The sequence below is a fragment of the Callospermophilus lateralis genome, unplaced genomic scaffold (genome assembly GCF_048772815.1).
Source record: "Callospermophilus lateralis isolate mCalLat2 unplaced genomic scaffold, mCalLat2.hap1 Scaffold_300, whole genome shotgun sequence".
NCBI lineage: Eukaryota > Metazoa > Chordata > Mammalia > Rodentia > Sciuridae > Callospermophilus > Callospermophilus lateralis.
Window position 1 is genome coordinate 250,708 of NW_027513641.1, and position 19,638 is coordinate 270,345.

Genomic DNA, 19,638 nt, shown 5'->3' on the forward strand with positions numbered 1-19,638 from the left:
ACAGCCCAGCAAAACTGTTCAAAATCTGGTTACAGAGAAAGGAAGCAAAGCCTTCCGGAGCCCGGGATGCTGCTAACCTCCCAGGCGACATGGGGGCTGGGGAGGGCAGGGCCATGCGTCCTGGACCCTGGGCTGCACACTTTCAAAGTCTTGGTTTGGGCAAAAACTTGGCAAGTCGGTAGTTGGCATGTAAACTGTGGGGCAGAGGGGTTTGTATTCTCCTGGAATGGGAGGCAGAAGGTCAGCTGTGCATGGTCCCTACCAGTCCCCTCTTGGGGACCAGGCTGTGTCACGGTTAAGCCTTTCTCTGCAGCCTAGGTGTATTCTCTGTATCTCTGACCCCTTGTCTCTCCCTCTCTAGGGACTTCAAAATGGACTCTAGGGTACAGAGGACCAGGAACATGGAGGACAACCAACAGCCAGGCTCTGTGGCCTCCCGTGTACCCAGGTCTCTGGGGCAGCGAGGGCTGAGCAGGAGCAAAGCTGGTGAAGGTGGAGGAGGGGCATGAATGTAGCCGGAGCATCTGGGCCAAGCCAGACTCCACAGGTGCAAACGCACCTCCTGCGCCCGCAGGGTGGCCCCCACTGCTTCGCCCCTCACCCCTCCACCAGAGTGCGGGACATGCCCAAAATTCAGGGTGGAGGTACCTCCGTCCTTCAATCCTCACCAGATGGCACTGCAGCACCCACAGGCAAAGGGAGGACAGGGGCACCACAGGCCTCCTGCCTGCAGCCCGTCTGGCCTGAGGGGACACACAGGGACGCTGAGATAAGGCACTTTCTGCTCCGGGCTCATGGGCGGGCAGGGGCAGCCGGGGACTTGCCACCTCTAAGCAGTGGGGCAGGCGGGGTGCTGAGTCATGTCCCATGACATGTAGGGGCAGGAGGGGCTCCAGGTCCACCTGCTGGCTCTGTCCTCCCCTGGGTACAGCCTCCGACAGGGGCCAGGGGACGTGGCCACTGGGACAGAGTATGGCCCAGTGGTCAACCCTGTACCCTGGACCTGGCCCAAGCACAGACCCCCCAGCTCTGCAGGGAGCAGACAGTGGCTCTCTGGCCCCCGGGAGCTGGACCTGGGCGGGGGGTTGGATCCAGCGGGCCTTCCCTTCTGCCCACCACCCAGCCCTCCCAGCCCTCAGGAAGGCCAGAGGCTGGCCCGGGACCACGACCAGACCGAGGTCCAGCCACGTGTCCGGAGACCGCGGGCTGGTGAAGAGCAACGGGGATGCGCCTTCTCTGGTGACCCGGCAGTGTGTAAAAGGGGCGGAGATGGGTGACAAACGGAGAGAATGATACGAAATAAGACGGGTGAGTGGGCGGGCCTGGGGCGTGGGGGACTCGGTGGGTCCCGGGGGCGTCTACATCTCCTCAGCGTCTGGCTCCTTCTCGAGCCCGTTGGCCAGGGTGCTGCTGCCCTCGCTGAGGCACTTCACGCGGTAGGCTTCGAAGTGGATGCTGCTGGTGATGTCCTTGATGTTCTGCATGTGCGTCCTGATGAGCAGGTCCCGCAGGTAGGCAAACTCACAGTGCGTGGTGTTCTCAACTTCGATGGTGCCCCACTTGGTCTTCCTCCCGAGGATCCGCTTGCCATTGACTTGGTACTCTTGGTCACTGCCCACAACGGCAAACGGGATCATCTCCCGGAACTTCTCGTTCACCAGCCTGTCCTCCGAGTCCTCGTCAAACTCCTTCTGGGGGTACACGTCAATGCCATTGGACAGCAGGTCTGCGGTGATCCGCTGTTTGAAGTAGACCCTCTCCTCCAGGGTCAGAGTGTCAGCCTTGGCAATGACGGGGACGATGTTGACCACCTTGCTTAGGCGCTTCATGAACTCCATGTCCAGGGGCCTGAGGGAGTGGCCTGTGGCAGGGATGAAGTAGAGGCAGCAGTGGACGCGCGTGTCCGGGATGTGCTTCTTTCGGTTGATGTTGACCTCCTCCTGCAAGTACTTCTCGTACTGTTCGTTGATGAACTTCATGATCGGCTGCCAGCAGTTCTCATTATTGATGTGGTCCCCAAAGCCCGGCGTGTCAATTACCGTCAGCTTCATCCGGACGCCCTTCTCCTCAATATCGTGTGTGATGGATTTGATCTTGATGGTCTTGGGGATGCGCTCCTCGGAGGGGGGCTGCACCGACTTCCGGCTGATCTTGGATTTGAAGAGGGTGTTGATTAAGGTGGACTTCCCCAAGCCGCTCTGCCCCACCACCATGATGTTGAACTCGAAGCCCTGCTTCATGGCCTTCCTCTGCATCTGCTCCAGGATCCAGTCGATGCCCACATAGCCGAACTCCATGGGGGCCTTCTCGTTCTGCATGGCCGAGGCCTGCTTGAGGGCGGCATCCCTGGAGGAGTCGGCCATGTTGCCAGCGCTGCCGGGAGCTGCCTCGGGGACCCTGCAGCTGAAAGTCGGGCTGCGCTGGACGCCGGAGAGCCCTAGATTGTCTGTTTTAATATAGTTAACACACAAGACACAATTTTCTAATCTTATGTCAGGTAAATACTTCTTAGAAAGGCGAGAAAAACAGACTTAACTCAAAAGTACACATCTGAAATACACAAAAATAAAAACATCAACAATTAAATACAAACAAAATAAGCTAAATATGGAGGCATGCAACCTTTAGCACCATGTTTAAGACCACAGAGGGCAAGAGTGTTGACAGAGGTCTAAAGAGGCATATAAGTTCTTGAATGGGATCCCAAACATAGAACCCACTTTTTGAGTCCAAAACTTTTAAAAAGGGAAAGCCTGAGAAATTCTCAACAGAAATATCCATGATTTATCAGAGATAGACAATTTGATATTATTCTTATTCTAAAAGCATTGGAAACATTATTTCTAAGGAAAAGACTGCTCACTTTGGGAGACCGGTTGGGAAATCAGTGCCAGCCTCCAGGAACTAACTGATGTCTCAGTACTAAATGATGTCTCAGTAAGTTAAAAAGACATGCTATGGCCACAAGAAGGATCAATTTACTCATGGAGAGTAATTTGCTAGTAAGCAGTAAGCTCCCTCATATCTGCATAACAACCACCATGCAAAACAGTAAAAAGATTCAATGTGGCACATACACTCGAATACTCCACAAGGCAGAACATTTGGAAAATGTCCACATGATGGCATCAGGTATAGAAATCCAGAGCATAAGGTCTCAGCTTGGTCCTTTCTAGAAAAAAAAAAGGTGGGCACCTAAAAGTCTAGGGAAAGTTTGATCGTTTTATCTAGTGATGTAGTGAAGATTTTTATGATTTAAAGGTACTTTTATCTACTGCAAATCCCTCATCTTACTGATGGGAAAACTGAGAACTCAAGTGTCATATCTGACAATGGAAGTGAAGCCATAGGACATTTAGTTCAGTCCTTTTCCCATTATACTTATCTCTCAGGTGCCTTTCAATCTTACATGCATCAGTTAATCAAGCTCAAGGAAAAATAACTGAGAAATATCAGATAGGAAAGTGCTGCATTTTTTGCCAAGATTTTGGCAATTCATGTTCTTATGTGCTTAATATAAAGAGAAAACCCCAGTCATCTTTTGGTAAAAATATTATTTCCTCCAAGAAACAGCTCCTTTCCTGAGAGCTATTTTTGTAGGTACTGGGAAAGCTCACAGCTGACAGTTTTCATAGGTCCCATCTTTGTAGTTAGAGCTGGATTCTGCAGATCCTGTATCATAAGGGTGGGATAAAATAATTGCTGTCTTGAGAATCTGTATCAATACTTTTGGTCTCTGACTGAAGGTGGACAGAAACCTGAACTGCTATCTCTTGACCTTGTTCATTCAGAGAGCCATCATCTGAATCTTCTCCTGGTGAATTGCTCCGCCCCATCTCTGAGTTAATGACATAGATGCCACCTTGAGCATCCAAGGCAGGTCTCTCTTTAATTCTTTCTCCCATGTCACCAGGGTCATCCACTCGTACAGCCTCAAACATCTCCTCGACAAAGGCCTGGCAGTTTAGAATAAGGGGTGGAAGAGGAACACTTCTTGCCAGTTCCTCAATGTACCGAGCAAACTCCATGGTCTTAAACTGAGTGACTTTGGCGAGTTCCAGAGTCTTGGCTGAGGTGATGATGGGGATGCGTTTTGCAATCTCAAAAGCATTCTGAAGTTTCTCAGCCCCTTTAGTTCTGAAGAACTCATTGATGGCCTTCTCAGTCTTGCAGAGATGACTGCTCATCATGCACAGCCATGTGACATTCAAGATGAGAGTGATTGTAAAGGCAATCAGGCACACAATCATGTAGTAGATACTCATGTCTCCCGAGGTGAAGATAACGTGGAGGGTGACAGAGTAGGAGGCACGAACCGGAGAGGAGACAAAGCATGTGTAGAGCCCACGGTCATCAAAGGCTACATTGGTGATATTTAGGAAGTTATCAGAAACCAACTATTTTCCACCTGATAATCCAACAGAAATGAAAACAATTACAGCATAATAAATATTATTACTAAATAAGCCAACTGCCTTATCAATGTTCTACTTCTTCATGAAAGTACTTTAACTGTTATATTTTGCTATTTGTTTAAACCATATAAAAAGGGCAGACTGTTATATCTAGAGCTAGAATTAGTTAATCTGGAACTTCAAAAAAGAAACCAAGACACTAATAATTGCCATCATTTCTTTTTCACTGCTTGACGTGAAATGTCTTTGAGGCAGACAGATGTGTCCAAATAATATTAAATGATTAATCTTTAAAAAGATGTTTATATGTAAGGTGTGTCTATACTACAATCACTATCTATATGCTTTTATAAAAATTTATTTAGTTTTTAGTTGTAGGTGGACAGAATACCTTTATTTTATTTTTATATGGTGCTGTGGATCAAATCCAGTGTCTCACGCATGCTAGGCAAGTACTCTACCTCTGAACCACAACTCCAGCCCTCTATATGTTTTTTATTCTATCTATATTTTAGAAGGATATGCTCAGAAACATAAAACAATCATTATTTCCAGGATAATGGGTTATAGACAATTTTTATTCTTTTTTCCCCAAGTATTGGGGATTAATCTCAAGGCCTCACATATGCGAGGCAGGCATGCTACAAGTGAGCTATATTCTCATATTTTTTAAAAAAATTCTGAGATAGGGTCTTGCCAAGTTGCCCAGGCTGGCTTCAAACTTGTGATCCTCCTGCCTCAGTTTCCTAAGTAGCTGGGATTACAGGTGTGTACCACCATGCCCAGCTACTTCCCTCTCTTTATTTAACTATGTTTGTTCAAGATAAAAAAGTTATATTTTTTAAAAAAGCTTGGAAAATTAATGCATTAATTCAATTGCTAACTGGCTAATCTGGCATGCCTTGCACATGTTAACTTGCTTTCTTAGGAATGGCTTGTCGATGATGACATCTTGATTTTCTGGCAAAAGGAACTAAAGCACAAGCCAAAAGATATATCTCACAAGTCAGGGTAAATGAGCAGCTTGACAAAGAGAATCAAGCTGCCCTTAGAATGCCTATGCTTCTAATTTAAACCTACAATATGCTGCCTCTAGTCCATGCATGAAGATATATCCCTTTAGGGAACACCTATGCAAAGTACAAAAATGCACAAGAAAACAAAGCATATTGAGCATCTACACTGATTGCACATCCTTTAATAATGTGGCTTAACCAAGAAAGCCACTCAAAGATGAGATGTATGGACTAACCTGGATTGTGTGAGTTCCCCAATGACTAGAGGTGGTGTCTTGGGGAGAATGGGTGAGTGTTATCTCTGACTGGAATAATGCTTCAATAATAATATTAGCCACAAACTTTAATCTAAAGAGTATAAGAGACTGAAAAATAATTCACAGAGAAAAAGCAAACCTCCATAATTGAAAGAGATAGCATTGGGGAAGAAAAAATGACAAGAAGATACCAGGCTGAAAAATGGTAGCATTGAATTGGGGATTAAGTGGGCGGGGCAGTTCCAGAATGATAAGGGCCAACCTGAACTGTCTAATGGAACTTTTGTTAAGGTCTTTCAAATACTCCAGGGCCATTTTCCCCCTCTGACCCTATGTTTTTGTCCAGGCTTAGAGGTGAAAATCAAATAATCAAGCATGAGATTCTGGTTCTATTGACTTTTTTTTTTTAAAGAGAGAGAGAGAGAGAGAATTTTTTTTAATTTTTTTTTTTTTTTTTTAGTTTTTGGCGGACACAACATCTTTATTTGTATGTGGTGCTGAGGTTCGAACCCAGCCCCGCGCACATGCCAGGTGAGTGCGCTACTGCTTGAGCCACATCCCCAGCCCTCTATTGACTTTTTCTCAAAGAAAAGATGGCTACAAGTTTCATGGAAAATCCTCTTGCCAAACAAAAGTCCTTTAAGAACAAGATTGATTATTCCATTTTCAGGGTCAGTGCAAAATAAAAATGTGGTGTCCTTTGTTCCAATTATTAAAATATCAAGAAGACAGGGGAGCAGGAAACCAAATGTGGAACTCTTCTGAGTCTGGGGACCCTGTGTGGCCGCACAGGTCATATGCCCATAAAGCTGGCCCTGATTAGGTTTCTTTGGAAGTTAACTCTATTCTCATTTTCTGACTTTCTGCTGCTTCTTCCATTGTCAAAACATCAGCGAGGTAGCAGTGTGTGTGTGTGTGTGTGTGTGTGTGTGTGTGTGTGTGTGTCCAGGTGCTTGCATGCTCTTACACACTATTTTCAGGCATTAAGTTGATTTTTAAAAGGTTTTTTAAGCAAACATTTCTAAAATTTCATTGATCATGTTAGTTCTACTCTTAGATCAAAATTTTAGCAAGAGAGACTGCTGCTCAGGGCTCTACACTTTAGCAGGTTCTGCTCTGGCTCCTTTTAAGCTCAACTTGAAATCTGTTAAGACAAAGAGATGTGTCTACCCAGGCAAATGCTCAGGTGACTTAGACCCCACAATCCTTTGCCTAAATAGTCCTCCTTTGATTCAGAGATGGACAGGCACCTTCCTTAGGATGCTTTCTTCCCAAGGGTGAACCTCATTACCATAATGGGTGCTCCATGGACTGAAAGTAGACCCAGGGAGAGCTACTTTGGAGAGGGTCCTATTGACAGAGCTGTGAACTGGCCTGGGATGTTCTTGACTGTTTTTTTGAGGCTGCTTGTTGTACTGGTGGGAGACAGAAAGAGGAAAATCTAGGGATGTGCTGGCCGGGCTGTTTTCCCCATACTGCCACATTTTACAAAAAGATGCCAAGGACACTGAGAATTTGAAATTATAACCTGGCTTTGCAGGTTATTGTAAAAGTATATTAACTAATGGAGGATCAAACATTTTATTTAACAGTTTGCTAGCTTGAATTACAACAATTTTAAAGTAACAGTATGTGGGCTTCCACTCATATTCTTGCTGTGGGTTCTATAAACTTTAGAGGCAGACCTGGATGGTGGGCAGCAAAAAAATGTGTGTATTTCCATAAGAAGTTGAACACCAACTTCCTCATAAAAAGTTTTGTATTTCAGTTATTCTAACTTTGTGCAGATGTGCATATGTGTTTATATGTGTGTAATATTTATACATTTTGACAAAGACAGTTTTTATTTGATTTTTTTTTAGAGAGAGAGAGAGAGAGAATTTTTTTTTAATATTTACTTTTTAGTTTTCGGCGGACACAACATCTTTATATGTAGTGTTGAGTATCGAACCCGGGCCACACGCATGCCAGGCGAGTGTGCTACCGCTTGAGCCACATCCCCAGCCCAAAGAAAGTTTTTATTTTGAATGGGAAATAGAGCATCAGTTTAAGGATATTGTATATATACATATATATACACACACACACACACTTTTCTACAATTTGCTTACATACCACAAAATAAATAATTTTATCTTTAATGTTGAACTTTTTATGAGCTCATAATAGCATTTGTAATAATGATAGAAATTTCATTTTGACAGAATGAATATATTTGGATTTTGTGAATTGAATAAGGAAAAGCAAATTTTTATTGGAATTGATTTTATCTTTGAAGTATCTAGGGCACTGGTTAAAAAAAAAAACAACAAAAAAAAAACTGGCCTTATTTAAGTGTATATTTCTGCTAACAGAGCCAGCACATGAAGTTATCACTGCACTTTTTATATGTCTGTAAGGAAGCTTGGAATTTAAAGTGGAGGATGTAAATGTAGAACAACCATTTGAGTCAAATGGAAAGTCACCCTCCACCAAGTAATATGTGAAGGCATCTTCTGCAGAAGCAAATGTTCAACAACCATTTTTGGACACAGTCTTAAAAGAACTTCTAACTTTGGGGATAGGTGGGTTTGTCTTTTGAGTTGTTCCTCTAGTTTAATGTGGTCAGTGGAATCACTCAACTCTCATGGGGACTGGCACACTGTTGATAATGATTCCTTGCAAGTTCCATGCTCACCATCAAGTTTATTGTGAATTCAAAACCTAGAACTTAGTTTTTCACTAAATATATGCTTTTGACTTTTTTGAGCTCTTGGCTGCTAAGTTTATTGCAAAAATAATAATACTGCAGATATACATTTGTACATGGTTCCTGACTAATGATGGTTCCACTTGTGATTTTTCCACTTCACAAAAATGTGAAGGAAATACACATGAAGTAGGAACCATACTTTGAATTTCAAAATTTGATTTTTTCCTAGTCTATCAATAAGGGGTGTGATACTCTCTGCCAAAGCTAGGCAGCAACAGTGGCTGAAGCTCCTAATCAGTCACAATCAGGAGGGGAAACAACCAATACTTTACAATGTGCTGTGTTGCTGAGATATGATGTTCCAGGTTAATGTATTAAATGCATTTTTTACTTCAGTCATTTTTAACTTAGAATGGGTTTATTGGGACATAACCCCATCATAAGTGGAGGAACATCTGTATCAAACACACAAGAGATAACAAAACCACATAATGAGAGTATTCAGGCTGTTCTCTATGATATTGATGACAAGATGGCTTAATCTCTAGCTTTCTGTCATATTCCCCAACAAACTAATGATGTCCCACATTTCTATTGGCCATGTAAACTATGGCTCAGTGGTCTCATGCATTTTGAAGGGTGTTGTACAGGCCACAGCACAATTGGAAGACAGAACAATGGTTAGCAGGGGAAATGGTATTGAGTCTTTCTCCTACCACCACTCAAACTTCAAGAAATTAGGTTCAGAGCTCTCTCTTGTCTGAGCCTGCTGTGTTTATCACCAAGAGCCATGATGCTACATTTGAAAGCAGGTACTTGTTATTCTGATTCTGGATAAGATAGAGAAATGAGAGAGAGGTATTACTGGACATCTTTTAGATGTAATTACAAATTAATGTGAAAAAAAGTTTATTGCATGTACATCTCCATGTTACTAAGCAAGACACAGGAGGAGCTGAATATAAAAAGTTGAGACCTATCAATGCACCTATTAAAAATTATTCTTCACTAAAAATTTTAAAAATTGGGGAAAAATGTTAGACAAGTTGAGAAGCCAGGATAGAAGGTGTAATGTGGAAATGTCTATCACAGGTATAGAAAAATAAACAAGTTTCACTCTCTTTGCTCCTTTGGGAATAATGTTCATAATTTTGCTACCTGATATATAAGTATATCTAAGTTTTCTAAAGGTGAAATTTCCTAGTCTGTTTTTCCTTCTTTCTGTATTGGAGATTGAACCCAGGGCCTCATTCATGCAGGCAAATACTCTATCACTAAGCTACACTCTTAGTCCAAACCCTCCAAAGTTTGAGTTTATTTTAGCCAAGATCATACATGAGTCCAGGATACCTGTATAACCATCAGTCTATTCCTTTTGCATTGAAAATAATTTAAAAACTGCCTTTTGATTAGGCTGTCTTAGTCCTTTAGTTATAGGATAAAACTAAGAAGGCCAGGGCACTAAGGATCTGGCACTGATATGTAATCAATATATAATTCAATAAAAGAAGCCAGTGTTTGAGATGCTACTGAAAGCCGTCAGCCTCTCTGGGCTCTTTTCTTTGTAACATCAATGATCTCAGATTAACTTTCATGGCTATGTGTTTATGACTGAAGAGATACTTAAAAGAAGTCTAAATAATCAAAAAGTAATTGTAGCAGCTTCTTGAAGGTCATCATAAAATGACCTGTAATCATTCAAAATGTCAATGGACAATTTCTCATTAAGGCACCAGAAATCACAAGATCTTGCAGGAAAGTTTATAGCAAAAAAAGAGAGATCACCTCTCTCAGAATTGCTGAGTGAATCACTGGGTGAAGACCTGTTTATCACATTCTTCTGTTCCTGGAATGCTGACTACAGATTTTGCCTCTGCTTGACATGTGAAGCTAAGCAACTAAATGCTGATACTGATATTATTTGATGTCCTAATTAGATGCTCATTCAATAGAAGTCACTGCTGAATTTTGCAAAGACTTGCAGAAATTGAAATTCTAGTTGCTAATATCATTCTTAACTTGCTGCTTTGGTTCCAGAATTTAATTTGATTTTTATCCCCTAGGCTTTTAATCAAGTGGATGATGGGAGTATGATGGAACAGGGGTTAACAGTGGGATCGGAAGATTGTTCTCTCGTTGCTCAGTATAGCTTGCTTCAAAATTTTCTATTTTTTTTTTTTTTTTGGCACTGAGGAGCGCTGATGTCATCTTTCCCAAGAATGTCATAGAGGGGCTAGATAGTTGCATTCTCTCAAAGGACATAGATACTTGTATCAGACATGAGAATTTTCTAGATAGTCCTTAAAGAGGTAGGATGTCCTTATATGTTCTGGAATTTAGTTCTCTGACAGGATAAAATAGTTTGTGTTGCTAGGACAGTAGCCGGTATGAGGGGGCGGAATTCACATTTCCACAGGCTTTATCAAAGTGTGTTCCATAGACCATGAATTACAGGAGCTGCTCTGTGACAGAAGGTTCTATTTGCAACACTTCACATCACACTTTCTTCTTGGAGATTCCCAATGTATGTTAGCCTAGTAAAGAATCAGACTGTGATCAAGAAACCATCTAAATTTATTTAAGCTGTAGTTTTCCACACCTATTTATCATGAAACCTCCATTCTATGGTACTTTCTATTGGAACACTATAGTGGTCACAGGTTGCAATATCATTTAAGTCTTTTTTTTTTTCATTAATTGGGATGACAACTTATATAGTCCAAGACATTATTTCCTTTTTCTTTTCTCTATGCTAATCTAGGTTGTATTTTCTTCCAGTCATTTTCTGCCAACAGGCTATATAACCTCTTCACATGCTCTTCGTGCCACATGATCTTATAAAACCAGTGACTCACACTTCCTGGAGATGAGCTTCTGTTAAGGAGTCTCCTGTTTCTTTTATTCTTGATTTGTGTAGCTTTGTTGTCTTCTGGTCCCAAGCAGAACCCTTACAACCTACCTGGCTCAATAGGTCTTTTTTGTTGTTGTTATTTTTTATATTTCCTGTTCCCATTTCTCTTAACCAAAATGTTTATTTACTCTCAGATTTGATCAGTACAGTAAATACTCATTTGTTTCCTCTGTATCTGTCACTCTAACAAAATGAGAGCCATCCAAATTATGGACATAATCTCTCAACAGACTAATATTGGCCTGATTCACATTTTATTTTCTGAATAGATTTGCTACACTTCATTAATTTTCTTCCTGCTGTGCAGGGCTCAGTACTTACTGAATGTGTAGAACCCAGAACCCAGCAGTCTCAGAGGGCCACCTTTCTGTTCATCATAGGGCTGAAAATCTGGATTTTTGTTCAAGAAAAAGCAGTGGATGCCTTAAACATACTTGGCATTATGATGCAATGAGAAGCACAATGTGAACAGGTCCCTGCTTTCATGAAACATGCATTCTACTAGGGGAGGGTTTTGTCAGTGACTTCTGTTACAGTTTTTTTTAATGCTATATTAAGTGCTGTATTGTTCTGTGGCCCCAGTTAGACACTAGTAAGTTCTCCTTTTTGAATCCCTAAAGAAGCACAACATACCCTCAAGGACTTTTCTTATCTGGCACTCACATTCTGGGCAGGAGTGCACCAACTCTAATCACCCCAGGGCCAGATACTAGACAACTAAGAACAGCCCTATGCCGCCTGGGGCCAAGAAAATTATTCAAATTAGCACACTCACAGGGAGTTTAGGAAACCTAGCTCTCCCCCAGGCAGCAAGCTTCCTGCCACAACTCTAGTTTACAGCTACCCTTTCTCCAGGTGTAATTCTTCTGTGGCCCAAGGTAGACCCCTTTTCCTCCTTTGGAGATGCAAGCAAGAAAATTCTATATTTCATCTACCTAAGTGTTGATATGTTGTGTCCCACAGTCAAAAGAAACTTTAAATCTTACAAAGCATAGCTTCAGACAAAACTTGTGTTTCCTCTCATTGTTATGAAAACTGCAAGACTTAAAATAGAGGACTAATTGGTGGTGAAAGGAGGAGGAATACCAGTTTATAAGAAAAGAAGAATTCTTTTTTGAAAAAGTGACTTGAATAACTTAATTTCCCCTCCAAGGACTCTAACATGTTCACGTGGTCTATATATGCCTTTATTTACTGCATACTTGTTGAGGATTTACCATGGCCCTGGTGTTATAATATTTTAGGAGATATATAGAAACAGGAAATGTGTGTCCTTCTCTTGAAAAACTTATAGATTAATTAAGAACATGTGACATGCACTTTAAATGATTAACAAGCAAAATCAAGTATATAATAGTGTAACAAGAATAAGAAAACCAGAAGACAAAACAAATATAAAAGAAACAACACCCGATAAAACAAAAACTAAAAACAAAAGCAACAACACACACACACACACCAAAAAAAAAAAAATGCTAAAGAACTAGAGAAATAAATTTGCTTGCAATTTTCAGTAATAGCTAACTTAAAATAATTTTAAAATTTCACTATTTTGTTGTAGAAACGTTTGCATTTTGCTCTTTGCCTTAGTTCATTCTTGCCAGCTCTGAAATCTTTCCTCTGAAGCACACAGGACTTAGCTGTTTCTAACCTTGTTATGAGAAGCTCAGATGTTTTGGTGTCATGCAGCTTTTGAGTTGAAGCAGGTAACGAGTTTCTCCCAAGGGAAGGATTTTGGAAGATTGTGTTGGCAGCTCACATCAGATGAAACTATTTATTTTAAAACTTAGGTGTGTTTCAAAAAAGGAAAATGGTTTCAGCCTAAATACATTTGCAATACCAACCTTCCTGGTTGGGGAATTGAGTATTCAGCTAATTTACTTTTGATGGGTGGACTTTTGAGTGTTTTAAATGATGGTTGACAGGTATGGAAGTTGGGCTTCTCCATAATGCACTGGTGTGGGTCTTTGGTTTTCAAGGGAACTGACACTTTTCCTGGAGAAATGGGAAGTGGTAGTTGACCAATCCTCTGCCCTTTCTGTAGATCCATTCTCTAATGGCTTCCCATCATTATTACTACCAAAACATTCTTATTAAATATCTACCTTGTGTAATTAAATATATACCTGTGTAAAAGGATTCCAGCAGCCTCTTCAAGGAATGTCAAACATGTCAACAGAGATAAGGCAAAGACTCTGTATGTAGCAGATTGTGGACATTGCCATAAGAGAGGTCTAAAAGAGGCAAGGAGTGTGAAATTATGAATTAGGAAGGAGTCACTTCAAACTGGGGGATGAAGGAAAGCTTAACAGAGAAAGTAATACTTGACCTGGGACCTGGGGAACAAGTTTGATTGACAACCTATAACTTGTGGGCTAAATCCATTCCATCCATCAGTTTTGATAAATAAAATTGCATTGGAACACAGTCATGCCCATTCATGTAGGGGTTGTCCATTGTTTATGACTGTGTTCATACAAAAAGAGGAAAGTGGGTAATTGTGATGGAGATTGTATAGCTCTCAGATGTTAAAGCTATTTGCTTGAGGGACTCCACAAATGGCTTTGATGTCAAAATCCACGACTTCAGTTGGAAGATGCTATGGTTTGAATGTGTACACCAAAAGTCCATGGATGGACACTTGATCCCCAAATTCACATTTTGATACTATTTGGAAGGGGAGCCTTTGGGAGGTAATTAAGTTTAGATGAGGTCATGAGGTTTGTGCTCCCACGATGGCATTAGTAGCTGTATAAGAGGGAGAGAAACCTGAGGTCACATGGCTGCTCTCTCTGTTGTGATGCAGCAAGGAGGCCCTTAGCAAATGCAAATCCTTGATCTTGGACTTCTCAGCCTCCAGATATGGGAGCTGCATAATCTTCAAGTATTTATAATTTCTCATTCTGTTATGTTCTGTTATTGCAACAGAAATGGACTAAGATACTAGGCATTCTGGAGATAAAGCCCTTCTGACTCTTGGGACTGCTTGAGTGATGTGATGGCATTGAACTTCAGGACAGTGAGTATGGCAGATGGACTGTAGAGAGAGATGTTATAGGCAAAAAAAAAAAAATCAGAAGTTCATGTTGTCACCTAAGTAAAAAATAATGAATCTGGATTAGGAACATAGCTGTGATGAAAGAAACAGGATGTATTCACAGGTGTGAAAAAAGCACTGGAAGTGTGGAACAAAAAGGGAGAATCAGGACAGCTCTGAGGTTCTGAGTCTTATGACTGAGGCTGTCAACAAACCCTTCTCTGGAAACACATCTGCCTGAACAGGATTTATTGGCTCTTCCTCCCACTCCACCCCAATTAGAAGGAGGGGTAAAACTGGAGCAGCCTCATCCCTGCAGGGCAGTTAGTATTGGAATGAGAGGTGGCAAGAAGCTTCACTATGGAGGGAGCAAGATCCAAACCTTTGCATATGGAAAAATATCAGTTACTCGATAGAAAATCAGGATACATTGTCTCTGAGACAAAAATACTGCACAAGTTGCAGGGGTGTCCTTATAATTTAAGTCACTTGGAGGATTACCAGATAGAATACACAATGCCCAGTTAAATTTGAATTTCAGATCAGCAAGGGATAATTGTTTTTGTATAAACATGTCACCAATATTGCATGGGATGTATTTATACTAAAATTATTTATTATTCAAATTTAACTAGAAACCATTTCAGATCAAAAATGAATAATTTTAAGATCATGTCCCAAGTATGAGCTGTTTATACTAAAATTTTATCTATTATTTATCTAAAATTCAAATTTAATTGAGTTTTTTTGTTTGTTTATATTTTTGCTAACTCTGAAAATCCTATTTATAGGGTAAGCAACCATAACTTTCACTCTGGGGAAATTTGAACAAGAATTTACACACCTGCATTTGCTTTCCCACATAGACATAGAGCCCACAACTCAGTGGAGAATGGTTCAGTGAGTATTAGGCCTAAGTATTAGGCATTGCTTCTGAGTGCAGATAGAAGAGAGGCCCAGAAGATGAGGTGAAGGTCCCACTGGTGGTATATTCATCAGTTAGCTGATGGACTTGAACAGAGCAAAGAGGGTCTGAAGTAGAGAGAAGTTGTGAGTTCAGAATGGAAATAGATTCCTTAGAGGAACCTCCTTTCAAAGACCTAATTTGAGAAGGAATTTTCTTAGGACAGATCAACCATCTAACAACCATGCTAGATAAAAGTCCCAGTTTCTACTACCCTGACTCCACTTCAAAGATCTGCCTATCTCATACTTCTGAATTTTTGCTATGTTGATGCATTAAATGGATGGCAATTACCCACTCCAGTTATCTCATAAGACTGTGTGGTGGTTCATCTTATGTTCAACAGAGTACACTGTTGTTTTGTCAGGTACTGGTTAAGAGATTGCTGGAAAAGGTATTTTCTTACATGTGAATAACATTTAAATCAGTAGACTTTGGTTAAAGCAGACCACTCTTCATACTGTGAGTGTGCCTAACCCAGGTAGCTGAAGTCCTTAAGAGAAAAGATTGAGGTTACCAGAAAAGAAGAAATTCTGCCTTTAGATTGTATTTGGACTCGAGACTGCAACACCAACCTCTGCCAGAATTGTTCAGGCTGCTAACCTATCCTGAAGATTTTGGACTTGCCAGCCCTTACAACTTCATTAGTCAATTCTGTCAGCTCTCTCTCTTCCTCCTCATTCTCTAGAGACCCCTGATTAATACAGGCTGCCATTCAGATGATCCTGGAGTAGCGCTGACTCCCGTTCCACTCCTCCCTACCCAACCACATTTAGAGTGGGACTGTGTGGATTTAATACTGTGTTTTGGCAGCACCAGATGCTTGTCCCCAAATTCATACTTGAGTGACAATAAAACTGAGTTTCCAGGTTGCCCACACAGGTCATCAAGTGAGGGGAAGGCGGGACCTGCTTCCTTTGGGTCACCCATCCTCGAGTGGTCATCTGCTGAAATGAGTTTCTCCCCATAGCTGCATAAGCATGGCCATGGCCTTGGCATCTCGGGGAGTGAGACTCTGGCCTTTGACCCCAGACATGCCCCAACACAGCAGCCTCAATTCACTTGGCACAGAGTGTGCTCTTAAAATAGTGTGCTTAAGAAGACCATTTCCCCACATTTCTTTTCATCTTTACTCAGCCGAGAGATGATGCAAACAAAGGCATGCAGGTTTATATTAAAAGTCCTTGGTGGATGGTGTGTCTGTCTGCTCTCCTCCCAGCTCCCTAGCAACAGCTATATCATCCTTTTATAAATCTCTTCATGGAAATTCCAGCTTTTCTGTGCAGGTCTCTGTCTCTCAGTATCTTCCCCCCCACCTGCCTGTGTCTCTCTATTTCTCTGACTGTGCCCCCCCACCCTGTCTCTGTCTCTCTCTGCATGTTTCTTTCTCTCTGGTGTGATTTCCCACATTAGCCACCATCCACTTCTTTGATTCCTTCTTGGCCATGAGAGCTACAGCACCATTATGCAGCAAGCAGCCCTGCTTGCCTGCTACCTTAAAATAATAATGTTTCATGGTGACAAATGGATATAGTTAACAATGAAAGTAAAATGCTTAGCAGGCAGGGGTGCGACCGTGTCAGATTTCTCTGCCTAGCAAAAAACAGAGAGCAGCCTGAGAATCTCTAAAGAAAGGAATATGCATGTGGGTAGCTGGCAATGTTTGCCAGGTGGACACCGCCACTCTTTTATTCTTAATTTAGCTTCTGGGGATCTTAGGCTAAGTTCTCAGAGGTAAACAATGGTCATTCTTAATTTACTAAGGCTTTGTCCTTGCCCTAGGAAACTTAAAAAGTAATGGCAGGTTTTAAAATCTGGCTTTTCCATTAGCTATTTTCTTTTGATAAAAATTTAAAAACAAACATAAAACCATTTGAATTAATTGATAGAATAGAATCCTTTTCGGAGCACTAGTGGCTGAAGCTTCTATATTGTGTTGGAAAAGGACCAATTGAAGTTAAAAAGAAAATGAAAGAAAGAATGAAGGGAAAGGAAGAAAGAAAATGGGACTTTTAACCTTCCTTTCCCTCCTCACTACTAAGAAGGAAAAGAAATCAGCACTGAAGAAATCTAACCAAATGCTGTCTGCGTGCACATGTGTGCAAGTCTGTGTTTTGCACACTGCCGGTGTGCCCTCCCCCTGGGTGCAGATGGCTACTCCAGGGGCAGCACATGTGGGCTGCGTATGTCTGAAAGTCGGCTAGCTTGTGCACATGGAAAGAGGAAAACAAGTGAGTGAGGTAGAGACCGCACAAGCCTAAATCAAACGCAACTGTTCCACCATGAGGAAAGCAGGCAGGCCTTGCTCTGTGGACACTCCACTCTTTCTTTGCCGCCCAGACTGATCTTTGAAATAAAATAAAGAAGCGTGGCAGACTAACTAAAACATAGATATAAATAATATATTTGGTTTTCAGAAAGAAAGAAAAAAAATAACCTGGCATGGCTTAAAAGACACTCATTTCATAACAACACATGTGCAAAGAATTACAATAATTGCAGTGCACACATCGGTAACAGACAGAGTAAACAATGAATATTAAAAACACATTCCTAGAGCGGCCCCGTGGCTTGGCAGCAGTGCACAGTGTGGAGACCTGTGAGGGAGTCAAAGGCCGCTTCTCTGCTTGCAGAGCTGTCAGGGTTTGGCAGGAGGAGGTGGGGCCCCTTGGAGTAGGAGCAGAGAGGAGGGAGGCAGGTGGTAGTGACTGTCACTGTGACTTCTCTCTTTTCCCCTGGAAGAGCTTAGGTGGCTTCAGGAGGGTTCACAGAGGAAGTCAGCCTCAGCCCTTTGGGGCTCCAGCTCAGAGCTGAATCAGAGCCAGGCTGTGAAGGAGGAGGGATGGGGATAGAAAAACAAACACCAGAGAACAAACAGGCAGAAGGTAATGCTGGGAACACCCAGCCAGAGTCCTGGATGAAAATCCCAAGTCCTCTCTCAAGGCTGGCCTCCAGCATGACCTAGCATGAGGACTTCACTGCTGCAGAAATATAAACTGGGAAAGTGTTTATGTTCTGTGGGTGAAACACATTGATCTGCCTTTTCCATTTCAATCTTTGTTATGCAGTTGGGGGATGAATTCTCCCAGTGGTGTGTTCCAGAACCTTCAAAGGCATATTAACCAAACATTACAGATACATAATGATCTTTTCACAGTGAATCTCTTTTATTGTCATCAAAGACAAAGCCCCTTCTCTTAAGTACAGCTTTGGCTCTGAATGTTCAGCTTTTGCCTCTTGTCATTGGCAAGAAATTGACTCTTCAATCTTTGCAACTTTGGCAATGAGAATGGACAGAGGGTGGGAATCTCTAACCAAAGAGAGTGTTTCACACACTGGGAATTGAGGTGTGAGGATTCTTAAGCTGCAGGCCATGAACATTCAAGGATTGGTAAGGTAGAATTCAAGGAGCTCTATAAACTCAAATGGGAAAAAATTACCTCTTTAATTTTGCTCATGTCTGAAATTTAGCATTCCCTTAACTGAAAGTGTAGGAAACAAACCACATCATGCTAGTAATTCTTTTGACTTTGTCACCAGTATAAGTCATGGGTATTTTGATGTCACTTCACTACTGTTTCAGACATTTCTGATGATTATACTCAACACTACTTTGAAGTTATAATAATTATTAGGCCTGCTACAAGATCTTGTTATTTTGAGCATAACAAGAAGTATCATCAAAATAAAACACTTTGATGACTGTTTCAATATAATGGATTTCCTTTGACATCTTAGATACTGTATTTTATTCTTAAAAAAAAAGATTATTTTGAGGAGGAGTGTGCAGACCACATGGCCATATTGCTGGTGGATTTAAGGCACACATGGCATTCTCCAGACCAGGGGGAAATCCAGACTCTAGAGCAGTCATGAGATGCTGAGTCCTACACAGAAAATTCCACAGTGGTCTGGCTCCATGTGTCTCTACACATGGGTGAGAGAATGCAAAGCAAACATGTACCTCCAGACACAACTCCAGGGCCTTAACAAAGCAACTTCTTACTAGTCTACTCCTTAGATATATCGAGCAAATGTTAGCATTCACCAAAATGAACTTTGAATTTTCTCAGTCATTTGCAGCAGAACTTCAAAATGGTTTTATTAAAAAAATAAATAACAAGAAGAAGAACCCCTCCAACAACCAGTTTCTCCAGATGGCCTGATAAGATCACAGCTAAATCACAGCTGATAAGAATGGCTAAGGGCTGATGAATGGATTTGACAGTTGCTGCATCCAGTAGAAAGAAAGAACATCTGTAAGAGGGATGATGAGAGAATCAAAATTATGGGGTGACATCTCTTAAATCAAGGAATCAGTTACGAGAACTGACACCCATATCTCC

General features: G+C 41.6%; 2 pseudogenes; both read right to left on the reverse strand.

Moving 5' to 3' along the window:
- Positions 1-1,197: 1,197 nt before the first annotated feature.
- Positions 1,198-2,384, reverse strand: LOC143386445 (septin-9 pseudogene; annotated as a pseudogene).
- Positions 2,385-3,677: 1,293 nt separating this feature from the next.
- On the reverse strand, positions 3,678-4,265 carry LOC143388599 (microfibril-associated glycoprotein 3 pseudogene; annotated as a pseudogene).
- Positions 4,266-19,638: the final 15,373 nt, after the last annotated feature.